General features: G+C 41.4%; 2 long non-coding RNA genes across 2 annotated transcripts; one reads left to right on the forward strand and one right to left on the reverse strand.

Annotated features, from left to right (window-relative positions):
• The first annotated feature begins 276 nt into the window (after positions 1-276).
• On the forward strand, positions 277-1,034 carry LOC136356458 (uncharacterized). Its single transcript, XR_010741283.1, has 3 exons — positions 277-365; positions 445-724; positions 809-1,034. It is a non-coding gene; the product is annotated as an uncharacterized lncRNA (long non-coding RNA).
• A 2,998-nt stretch (positions 1,035-4,032) lies between these two features.
• LOC107280871 (uncharacterized) lies at positions 4,033-8,197 on the reverse strand. Its single transcript, XR_001545828.3, has 5 exons — positions 8,085-8,197; positions 7,758-8,003; positions 7,569-7,681; positions 5,693-5,748; positions 4,033-4,376 (listed from the first exon to the last, which is right to left on the reverse strand). It is a non-coding gene; the product is annotated as an uncharacterized lncRNA (long non-coding RNA).
• Positions 8,198-12,633: the final 4,436 nt, after the last annotated feature.

The raw sequence follows: 12,633 nt of genomic DNA on the forward strand, positions 1-12,633 counted from the left end.
ACCACCAGCCGTTCCTATCGTCGCCTGCCTATATAACTATAGGCTTTGATGACCTCTTCGACCTTTTCAGGATCCGGAAGTTGGACACTGGTCTTCTAAAATGCTACTCCTTGTAAGTGCATACCTTCTATACTTGTGATATGACTGGACTATATCTCCTAATTAAATTAGTTCTAATACGTAAATATTTTAAGGTTGTGTTGGATCGAGAGTCGTCGCCATGGTAATCAGGTTGGGTTCCTTGATCCATCCATGGTGAATGAGGTTAATTTATAACAGAGCTCCACTGAGGTGGTTGACTATGTCAACCGGTGTTTATGGGCCCATCAAGACAAGGAGTACATCATGTGCGCACACAACCAAGAGTAAGAGGACAATACCCTTCGTGTATATTGTTTTTGAAGTTAAGGTTCTTAGTACTAACGCTACATAACCACTGCGCAGGCGACATTGGATTCTCCTAGTCATCGTACCTAAGTGGAGTAGGGTTACCTACCTTAACTCCAATAAGTCCAAAGATTATGATTTCAGTGAAATCACCAAGGCCTTAAATATGGCTTGGGGCCCATATGTGGAAAAGGGTGGTAGGCACAAGGAGGGCAAGAACGAACTTTATCATGACACCAAGTTTGCATGCGCACAACAGATCGGAGACCAATGTGGTTTCCACGTGTGCCACAACATGTCAACACTTCTAAGAGAGGTGAAAGATTTCGACCCTGAGGTTGTTGCTAATGGCGAATAAGCTCATTTCAATATCTACATTGCTATTCAAAACGTGCTAATTAACCTCTTATTTATTAAACAGAAAGGTAGAGCTGGCTTCAAGATCTCACCCATCAACCCCCCCGCTATCAGAGGCGAATTGTGTGCCTTTATTCTTGCAGAAATAATGAACAAGAAAGGACGTTTTCATGCCAAATAGACTCATGAACTTGGCTAGATAATTTATTGTGATGTAAAAAAGATGTTTTTATAATTTCTGGCGATGTAAAAAATTATGTTTTTATAGAGTGCAATGTAATTTACTTTCATATGTGCAATATTTATGGTACTTTACTAAATTGTCATCACATTTGATCAACTACGATTTATGTTGTACGTCTCATCTGTTTTCTCCTTTTTTTTTTTCCTTATTGACAGGTTGTGCAGGTCGATGACATCATGGCTTTAATCCATTTGGTAAGTATATATGCGGTTCTATGAGCAACGACCGAAATTGTGGCTTTCAAGGGGTGTGAATTTGCTGTGCAAAATTGTGGCATTTGAACTGCATATATGTGTTGTTGGGGATCTGTGATGTTATATTGGGGGGGTGATGTATCTGTGATGTTATATGCAGTGATCTGCATATATGTGTTGTTGGGGATCTGTGACTGGAATATATCTGTGATGTTTCTATTTTTCAGAGGGCATGGCTAGCAAATCCTGAGGCTAGCCAATATTTAGCATTTATTTTTTTTCTGGAATTAACTCATCAGTGACGGGTCAGAACAAAAATCCGTCAAAGGTAACATAACCTGTGACGGACTAGCAAATAAAGGCCCGTCAGAGGTGACCTACCTGTGACGGGCCTTTACTTTTGGGGCCGTCACAGGTAGATCACCTGTGACAGCTTCTAACTACGGAGACCTCAACCTCTGACGGCCTTTATTTAAAGGGCCGTCAGAGATGAGTCACCTGTGACGGGTCCTAACTCGCTCAAGGCTAGCGGAGACCAACACCTCTGACGGCCTTCTAGTAACTTGCCCGTCAGAGGTGGGTGTCACCTGTGACGGCCGGCCACCCGTCAAAGGTGACTGGACTCACCAGTGACCACTGATCACTGACCATGCGCGAAGCCGTCAAAGATGAGGGTTTGGGCCCGTCACAGGTGACCTTGGCCAGTGTAGTGTGGTCTCTTCATGCTGAAGTGCATGGAACACTGGAATGGATGAAAGTCAACCACAAAATTGAAGCAGGTATGTAGTTTACTACAAAAGCATGTATGTAAACCCATCAATTCAAATTTAAGGCTAAAAAACTACATCTGCATACTATACAAGGTGATATAGACATCTTCAGACGCAAGCTAGCGGCAATTTTGGTTGGCTCCGTATTGAATGATAACATCAAAATCCCAACATACAAGAAATAGGCAGGTGGCGAGAAGGGTGTTTGGCCGGGAGAATAATAACAGCAGGATTTACAAATAACTGCATCTAAATATTTCAGACGTATTCTTATTTTTATAATTTAAACAAATTATGGATATTAGTATATTCACTGTACTTGGCTCAATTTTGATTAATATTTTGGTGTTAGAGAAAATATTAGTTAGGTGACAATTAGTACTCAACTCCTGCACTGTATTACTGTTCAATGTTCAGAATCACGATGAGTGATATCAGGATATTATGTTTTCAGGCTACATTGTTGCAATGTACGCATATGGATTTTCTTCATTTTTTTCTACTCACTCTTCGTCCTGCTCTATTGCTGCTACTGGACAAAGGCCCCAGTTTTTTCAGGTTTTTATTTTCTTTCTTTTGGGTTGTTTTCTGATGGCATGATGATCCAAATCACCCATTTCGATTATTTCCTACAGCCGTGCTTTCAGTTTCATGAACACTTGCATCTAAATACACGGTAAGCTTTATAAACCTCATGGCTAATTGTCAGTACATAGCAAGATCGTCATAAAAAAGGATTATTCTAATGAAATGGCCAATAACATATCCCACAGGGTCTTTTAGTTGAGGAGCTACACAATGCATACACCAACTGATAGCAGAAAGTATAGAGCATGCAATTACAGTCTGGTACAGGACACAATTCCAAATAATATAATTGTTTCAATATTCACCAATGGCCAGACGAGCATATCATGAGACTTCAGGACCCTCAAGTTTTAGCACTATCAAGGTTTTCTTCAGTTTTGCCACGTTGGATGGAAAAGACTGTCCCATCTCCTATAAATTTCAACCACAGAATGTCAGTCATACACCGCCATTGATTACTTATTCACTATATGCGCATTCGCATGTGTTACGCCGATAACCAGTTTGCAATCTAACAGAAAATTCAAAATGCGAATACCAACTCATATTTTCATGTGTACTACTCATAAACCTGAACTACATAATTATAATTCATGTACAACCAGTAAATTTTTTAACATAACCATATTTTTATGTGTACAACCAGTAAACCTGAACTGCATAATTATAATTTACGTACAACCAGAAAAATTTCTGAACAGAACCATATTTACATGTGTAGTACTCACTGGTTGCAGCTTACAAACTATACATGCAACAGTCACAGATCATTAATTAGTTCAATCAAAATTACCAGAAACATACTATATATATGACCTAGCGAGGAGTGATAGCTACTGGAGTACTCAAAATAAATGAGTCTTCTACAGGTTATATCAACATATCTTGTATATATTCACACCCTGAAGACTGAAAAGGTACTGATCTCCTTAACAGAAAATAAACAGCGTCCCAGAGCATGCCCACGGCGTCGTCATTAAACCTCCACAGACAGTAGAACAACCACCGCGAATCTACGGAACGTCCCACCCGCGTCAGCCTTGATGGCGACCACAACCTCCCTTGCCAGCGCGTGTTCCTGCTTGTCTGCGAGGGTGACGTGCATAAGCACAGTCCCCTCCACCTGCCGCGTGATGTGGCTGCCGATGAAGCGGAGGAGGCATGCAGCAGATGAGACGAGGAGGAGCTGGTAGGCGAGCGTGGGGACGTCCTGGGCGTCAGCGATGAGGAGGGAGACAAACTTCGCAACGAAGGCGGGTTGACGGAAGCTGTAGGCCGCGGGTAGGTCGTAGGCTCTCCGACCTTTCATTATATTTAAGGGATAAAGTAAATAATTCAAGTCATCAAACAAATATAATAAAATATCCGACGTCTTAATAGAAGAATATTGAAAATATTGTGGGGCCTTTAACCTGCCCGTCAACTTCAAACTGAGATGCGCCCGTTAAACAACTCGAAGGCCACGACCAGATGTGTTACACATTTAGGAGACTTGACAAAATAGCTAAAGATCTACAACATCTCAAATATTCTTAACTCATACTCATATGAATCTAATTCCCAGAATGTGCACTAGATTCACGATGTGCACTAGATTCACACTTTCATCTTAAGCATGGACATACATAGCAAACACATTTAAGACGAAAGGGACTTGAAGACTTACATCAACCTAATAGTTACATAGGCCGACCGGCCAAATATATATATGAGAGAACAACGGAAACTTGTCTACCCAAACCACAAGCACACCGATTAGGGGTTTACCCCCATTAAGTTCAAGTCCTAGAAGAAGCAGACGATTACCCGCGTCACTCGAAAGACTAAGTCTAAGACCTACAAACAAATAGTTAATCCAATAGCAAGAGTCAGCACATTATTAGAAATAACGTACTGGCAAGCACCAAGACAAGTCTAACACCCTACTTGTAAGGCATATAATCAAGGAAGGTATAATATGGTTCTTTTTAGCATAAAGCAAGTTTTATTTGCATAAAACACTTTCAAATCATATTTACTTTCAAATAAATTTCAGCAAGCTAATACTTAGCATATGGACATCAAAGTAGGCATTAATCATGTGTAAATATGCACCTCATTGCCATCCATGGTAGCAAGGAGATCATTCTCAAATCTCAACATAATTTGAAGGTAAATTTCAGCATTTAGAAGAATAAACACAAGTCAATACTCAATGCATATCCACACGCCGCTCATGACCACGAGCATGTCTAATCGATTAGTTTTTACTCTGCAGAGTTTGTATACTTTACCCACATGATACGAAATAATAATCATGCAAGAGCATGGTACGATTTATTACCTGCAACAAAGCTGTTCCAAAATTCATGATTTAGACACCAGCACGATACATGTCTCTCTATCATAAGCCATACACATTATATGACCTAGAACTGTTAAGTGGCGGGCCCACGCCTTAAACTTAAGTGGCGGCCGCAACGGGAACCCACCACGTGGCACAATACCATTGTATTGAACAGACTTAGTCACCTAAACTACCACGTCGGGGTAAATAGAAAGTTCATCTGAGTTATCCGAACTCATACACACCGGTCTACCAGAATGTAAAGCTAAACCATAAATAATTTAGTAATCTTGGGCTATCCCATACTAGCATATGTGGTTGTATTGTATACGAAATGAACTGACATTGAGTGAAGTCCTTAGGACGGTTTGGGCACACTCTCCCCCTATCGGTACACAACTAATCACCATATATGCACCACTTGAGACCCAAACCTAAAATCCATGTTTTCCATCATTTTATTTGTCAAATACTTCATTTAATCATCTTTGTCCAGAATCTTAATAAAATCATTTTCCATGTTAATATGAGCCCAAGAGATAAGTAAAACTATTCTAAGCTTGGCTAAGCAATATAAGTAAACTAGTGATAATGTAACTCATATTCCAAGTAGTAATAGGATATAATTCCTAATTAAGGTTAGGAATGAGGGATATGGATATATGTGAGGTTAAGGTGATAATGCAAGTAATGGGTGTTGGTCTAACAAGTTTAACAAAATTTTAATTTATTAGTGTACAATTGACATGCAAGATTTGCAAACATTTTCAATAACCTCCAAAACATAGGATCAACTTGATCAAAGAGAGAGGGAGGTGGGACTTGCCTTGTAACTGGAAAATGTCAGCACCTAAATCACTTCTTCACCGCTTAAGAAATTATCTATATAAAGTACACGTTATGCCATTAAACATCGAATTATGCGAAAAATCCAAAATGCTCTAAAATGCATGATTTGTGCACAGTGGATATGTACTGGTCTAAGATGAATTTAGGTGAAAGAATTTCTATTTTATCTCTTTTTATTTGTGAATTATGAATTTTAGAAGTTTACATCGGTATAGGGTAGTATTTACTTAGGCAGTTTATAAAATATTTTTGCAAAGTGATGTTTATTAATTTTGACTTCACAGAGGTGTAAAGAAGTGTTTTCTCAAACTAACACATTTGGTTTCACAATTTTTGGAGTTAATCTGAATTCTTTATGTATTTTACAAGTTGTACCGTGTTATAGACGTATAGTGTCTATGTGTACATGGCTTTGGAGATTTAGGTCTAGAACTTGCTCCATCTTGCTAGTTATATTTAAAATGAGTATTTTAGTTAACTAATATAATCTTAATTCATAATTTTAGAGTTTATATTATTTTACTACACATTTTATAAATAGGGATGTTCTATGTTAGTTATTTAACATACCAACCTAGAAATTGTTATATGAGTTAAGTTTGCAAAGTCTTTGGGAATTAAGGTTTGAACTATGACCTCTCTGGTCTAACAAGTTTTATTTTGGTTTATTCATAGCTAGAGTGCATTTTAAATATTTCTATAGATATATTTTGCTTAACCATTACTAGGTGATTAACTCCTAGGTTATCTATTTAAAGATTAGAGCTATAACTTAGTACAGAAAATTCCATATTTCATTTTACTATGTTGAAGCTCACAATTTGCTGGTTCTATAGAAACTTGGTTCACTCCATTTGGACAAAAGATGAATTGGTTATTACTTGCATAAATATTTAGAGGCTTTTGTTATACATTAAGTATATACTTTTATTTTACAATCTGGAAATACATATTTTGGTGGTTCTACAGAACTTAGGTTTACTCAAAAAGGATATAAGATGAATTTTATATAAACTTCTAAAGTTCAGGTTATGTAAAACTAGTTATTTTAATTATAATAGTTTAGAGGCATTTGATGTAAAGTGTGTATATGTTTTACTTTAGTTTGTTTTTAGAGAACATGTTAGTGGATCTGTAGAAACTAAGTTTGCTCTAAAATGAGTTGAAATGAATTTTGTAAGCATTTTATAACTTTATGCATGCTTTATGTATAATTTTTCTTAGATAAATTTTAGAGGTGAAATGTGTACTGTGAGTGCAAGTTTTTATTTCATAACCTTAAATTCATAACTTGGTGAGTTCACAGAAATTTGAATCATCTCAAAAAGAGTTATATTTGATTTTATATGGATTTTACAAGCTTGTGCATTTTTCTGTTAAACATATATTAGTTTGAGTATTTCTTTTATCATTTCCCAGATTTTAAAGGATGGGGTCCACGTGGCAGTGAGAGACCAATATGCAGAAAGGTCCCTGGGGTTTTAGAAATCAACCCGCGATCCTGTGACTGTTCTCTGTGTGAGGTAGTTTTACAAAGTAGTACCTAAAGTTTTGTTTCTTCTCCACAGAGGTCCCTGGTTCGAGCTGAAACAGGGCTAGCCATGGCTGAGCTCGATCTCAAGCTTGCCAGCAGCAAACGGTGGCTCGTTTGAGGTTGAGGTAAAAATATGAAATGAAGAGCACGCTCTCGCGATTCCATTTCTCTACTTTTCTCGGATTGCGGACATCGGAGTAACGCCGGCGGCGAGTCCGAGCGGCGGCTGTGCACAGGCTGCTACTGCATGTGCGCCTATAGCCATGTAGTGATCAAATGGATGCATGCATGTGTTTATTTCATGTACTACGACGCTCACCGAAGCTTGATCGCGGCTTGGAGTGGCTTGAACAGCGGTGACAGTGGAGAAGACGGCCCGGCGGCGGCGGAAATCGGCATGGCAACGGTGACGATCACCATCCGGTCTCCGGGCTGCCAGAAAAAGAGTGAAACGGCTCAAAGACCATCTAAGGATGCTACACGAGTGAGGAATTGCGCCGAAGCTCACCCGGGATCAAGGAATCGACGACCACGGTCGGCGGCCGGAGTTGAAGAAGAAGGGCTCGATCTCCTCGATGGCGACGCCTCAGCTCGATTCCTTCGATGGGCTTGCTACTGGCATCTTGGCAACTCTCGTGGCGCGACGGTTCGGCCTAAGATCCACCGGATTTGACGGGAACAGCGGCGCGATCCACGGCGGCGCTCCGGGCTTGCTCAGAACAGCGATGGCGAGGTCCGCGTTCCCGAATATCCACTGCATGAAATCGACTGAACTTAAGGGGGATGGAACCAGCACTGAGAGGAGACAAGGGAACGAACAAGATATCGAGACAACCGCGGCTCAAACGGCGATGGCGACGGTTGTCATCCTTGCGGCCGGCGGCAAGAACTTGAGCGGCGGAGAGGCAGAGGCTCTCCCTCTCGAGCTGATCAGTTTTGGGAGGGAGTAGAAAGGAGGGTGACGCGGTTGGGACGAGGAGAAAACGAGCTCAGCGTGTGACACGACGAGGCCACGCGTCGACGCCGTCCAGAGCGCGGTCGGCGCTCTCTCTCTCGTTCTCTCTTTCTCTCTCGGCATCCTTGGCCGAGCCAGAGCAATGAACATGGTGAGGGCGACCTAGAGACAATGACAGGTGGGTCCAGAGCGATGGAAACTAAGTGTGGGTGTGGGGTATGGGTAGATAGGCAGGTGAGTAAGGATTTTTAGGAAATTTTTAGATAATTTTCTCTCCCCTTTACTTTGTAATTTAATATCTTAATGCGTGGAGCAAATAAATTAGAGTGGATTTTAATTGGGGGTAGATGATTGTACCTAGATTCATTTTCTTTGGTTGCACTCAAATTTTCTTTGGTTGCACTCAAAAATTAATTATGTATGAATTACTCACAGAAATTAGAAAAAAATGGGCTCTTTCGAAACTAGTTTGAATTTTTAGGAGACCTAAACAGAGAAGATAAATTCTAAAAAAATTATATTTACTCATTATAAATGACCTAGTATTTGAATAATTTATTTACCCTATACACTTCCATGCAGTTAAACAAAGTATGGTTTTAGCCGATTGAGAATCATAATTAGTCTATTATTTGACTGGTTTGACTGATTTATTTCAGGTACCAAATTTAGTTATTAAATTGTACCAAAATTACAGTGAGTTGCATGAGTTAAGTAGAGCCTACATGAATTTTCCCATGATTTTATCTTGCACAAATTATTTTAGGTATTTAGTAAGATTTATCTTTATATATGTTTCCTCCTCATAAATGCATCTAGCTATTTATAAAAATTATATTTGGACTCTCTTGACCTAAGGTGATATTATTTAACCTCATTTTCATGTCTTTATAATTATTTCTCAAGAGTGGTTATAGGTTTGATTAGTGAAATTTTATCTTTTATTTATGCTCATGAGACCTAATATGCAATGCCAACAAAAAATCCAAATGCACGAGAAAGACTCAAGTCAAAACATGTCTTATGCAAGTATGCATGCTTACACTTGTGTTTGTATTTTTTTCCTAGGTTATAAATGAAAAGGTTTTAATTTGCCCTCGAATTTTATTCATGCAAGAGTTAGATCAACTTCACCTAGGTTTAAAAAGGAAATTTTTGGTTCACAAAATTTGAAGAACTTTCCTTTCAACTAGTTTGGATGGAAATTCCTTAATCCTAGAATTTGGGTATGTTACAGGGTAGGTCTTGGACGAGGGAGGCGATGGTGGCCAGGGTCGGGGATGGCTGGCTAGAGCTGGGCGTCACGAAGAGGGCAAAAAATGCTGCCGCGACCAGCCGAGCCGCGCCTTGCCGAGGTCCACCGTCGCGTATAGCCGCGTCCCACCCTGCCCAACCCCGGTCGTCTTCTCCACCCCTTCCCAGCACTGCACACATAAACACAAACACCATGAGAATGCAGCCAAGAAGCAGAAAAACATCGGCAAGGTTTGATCGATCTAGCTCCATGGACGCCATCACTGACCTTGTGGATGCCCTCGGGGGCGTTGGCAACTTCAGCGGCGCGGATGCGGGAGCGGTAGGTAGGAATGGGCAGGAGGCGCCGGGAGTGGCGACGAGAGGAAGAAGAAGGCGGGGGCGAGCGGCACTGGCGAGCGGCGACGAGAGGAAGAAGAAGGAGGCGTGCGGCGGCGCGGCGCTGTGGACGTACAATTAGATGGGCCAACCCTATCTGGAATCCATGCGCAATTATAGAATACACCCCCCTAAAAACTGAAATTACAAGAATGCCACATGATTTTTTTTCCACAATTACCCTTCTACTACACTACTACACCTTTATATTACGTGTAGTAGTAATGAATTTCCACCCTTAGATCTCATCTCTTCAACGGTCCATATTTATCCAGAGGTACAATAAAAAAATCTGGTACATGATTTTTTATGAACTGTTGACATGAAGTTCCCTGAGACCGATGCTGAATTGCTGTTCTACAGAAGGTATTCCATCGCGTACAAGAATCGTGCTGAAGGTTTTGTACCATGTCACTGTTGTATGAACAGAGGAGCAGGGGCTGGTCCATCCTACATCAAGAAAAGTATGGTATAGTACTAACTATGGTCTCTTGATGTAATCAAGTTCCTTGCTAATGATTTCTATGTGCTGAAGGTTTTGCTAATGATTACGTACTTCATATATTTTCTTGGCATATTGGTTATACAGTCATTTATAGTGAGCATATTTAACACAAATATCATGTCCTCCTTATACTCACTAGGTACATGATTTTTTAGGTCCAACGGTACCGTGCGGTACCAAATCATGGCCATTGGATCTGGCCCAATCCAACAGCTGGTAGTGTTTGCTACCGCGAGGTACCAAATATGTCCTTATTGTGGTACCTCGCATAGCAGAGACGTGGAAGGGCAAAAATGTAACTTCGCGTGCAATAGATGGGAGGAATAGACGGACGGAACCAATTTTCTCGCATTTTACATCCTCTTCTGTGCTGCCACCGTGTTTCTCTCCTCCCCTCCCGCCGCCGTGTTCCTCCTCCTCCCCGCTGCCGTGTTCCTCCTCCAGTGCCGCGACTTTAATCTCGGGCCTTGCGCTGAAGCGAAATCGATTGCGGCGCGACTTTGTGGTCCTCCTCCAGTCGCCGCCTGGATGGACGCCGCCGCCACCGGGAACAATGACTTGGACGCCACCGCTGCCGGGAACGATGACTCGAACGCCGCATCCATCCTTGCTTATCTTTTCTCTCCTGATCCTACCCATTCCGGATTTAATGGATAGATGTGTTTTGGTACCGAGCGGTACCAGTACCGACTGGTACAACCTGCTGGACAGTAAAGACACTCTTTCTAATATAGATCCCAACCCATTGTGTGGGTCACCATCTGAATTTCAACTTCAAGTGTCCTACTTGCTCCATGAAGTTTCAGTCTGCAGGAGAACTCGGAAAGCACGAAAAGTTTTTCCATGAAGACGAAGAAGGTAAAAGTAATCCAATATATTGATAGGAAATGCTCTTTTTCCCTATATCTTGATGTCTATTTTTTTTCTACCTGTTATAATCTTCAAACGGCTCAATATTTTTTTGTTTTGGTGCAGATTGGTGGCTCAAAGTGTAGTAGATCTAGTCATCTAGATTGTTGTTTTATGTGTTCATCCTATGGTACAGATAATTAATCTGGTGTCTTTGGCATGTCTTTTATTCCCCATAGTTATGTTTATATACGGCTCAATCTGGCTTCGTGAGCTTTGTTACCGTCTATCATGCTTTCTAGTACCTCACGGTACTTGTAATCAGGGCCATCCATTGAGCCTGATCCAATGATTTAGCAGCCTCGGTACCGCGAGGTACAAGAATACCCTGCGGCGGTACGTCTCCCTTCCTCCGCAGGCATTGGAACAGGTGGAAGAGCAAATTCGGATTTTCGCATAATGCATCCATTTTCGTAGAGTCCATACGGCTGGCTCTCACCTGAATCGCCCCATCTATCCTCCTGAGGAGAAGTTTGTTTGGTTTCAAACTCCGATTCAAACAAGAGGAGTACGCCATGCTAATGTGACTTGGATGATCCACATCTTCGGGTCAGACGCTGATGGGCCATTGAACTATCCATGTGGCTGAGAGCCCTCACAGCCCAGACACAACGACACAATTATTAGGGGTGCGCTCTACCACTGAGCTAATAGCCCGTCGCGCAGACCTCGCTACGCCAAAAGCGAGAAAAACTCTATCCCTTTCCTTTTGACATCCTCATGCCGCCACACCACACCGGGGGGGGGGGGCATGGGGACGTCAAAAAGGGGATCCTATCACTATCAACTAATTTGTTCCGACCTAGGATAATAAGCTCATGAGCTTGATCTTACTTCACCCTAAACGAAAGAAAACTTCCATATCCAAGACTTTTATGAAAAATTGTATAGGGAGTGTACGTGCCTCACATGTATGGCTTAACTGCCCATACCCGGTTTCCACAGGACATAGCGCCCATGCATGCTGTTTACTGGTACGAAGCGCATAGCGAATAGGGAGCAGCAGCTGACCTTCGAACCACGTGCCACCAGTTCTGCTAGCCCAATCGAGGAGCACTGTTGCACAAAGGACAATGTGGCAGCCATTCCAAGGAGCCAAAAAAAATTCAAAAAAACCAGAAAAACGGTAGCACTAGGGGTTTTATTAATTGATGATTGCCATAGGTGAGAAAAAAAAAACTCCCATCCTCTAGTAGAGGACTAAAGAGTACCATGACGACGACTACAAAATGCTATACGGTTGAACCAACGGAATACTACTTTATATGTGGCATCAAACACGGTATCATAGTATCAAACCTGGTACCAGATTTGGTATCTTGGTACCATAGTACGTCATCGACGCCTTCAGCAACATAAACTATACCACCCAACGCTGTAGTG

This window comes from Oryza sativa, chromosome 5 (assembly GCF_034140825.1).
Source record: "Oryza sativa Japonica Group chromosome 5, ASM3414082v1".
In the NCBI taxonomy this organism is placed as follows: Eukaryota; Viridiplantae; Streptophyta; class Magnoliopsida; order Poales; family Poaceae; genus Oryza; species Oryza sativa.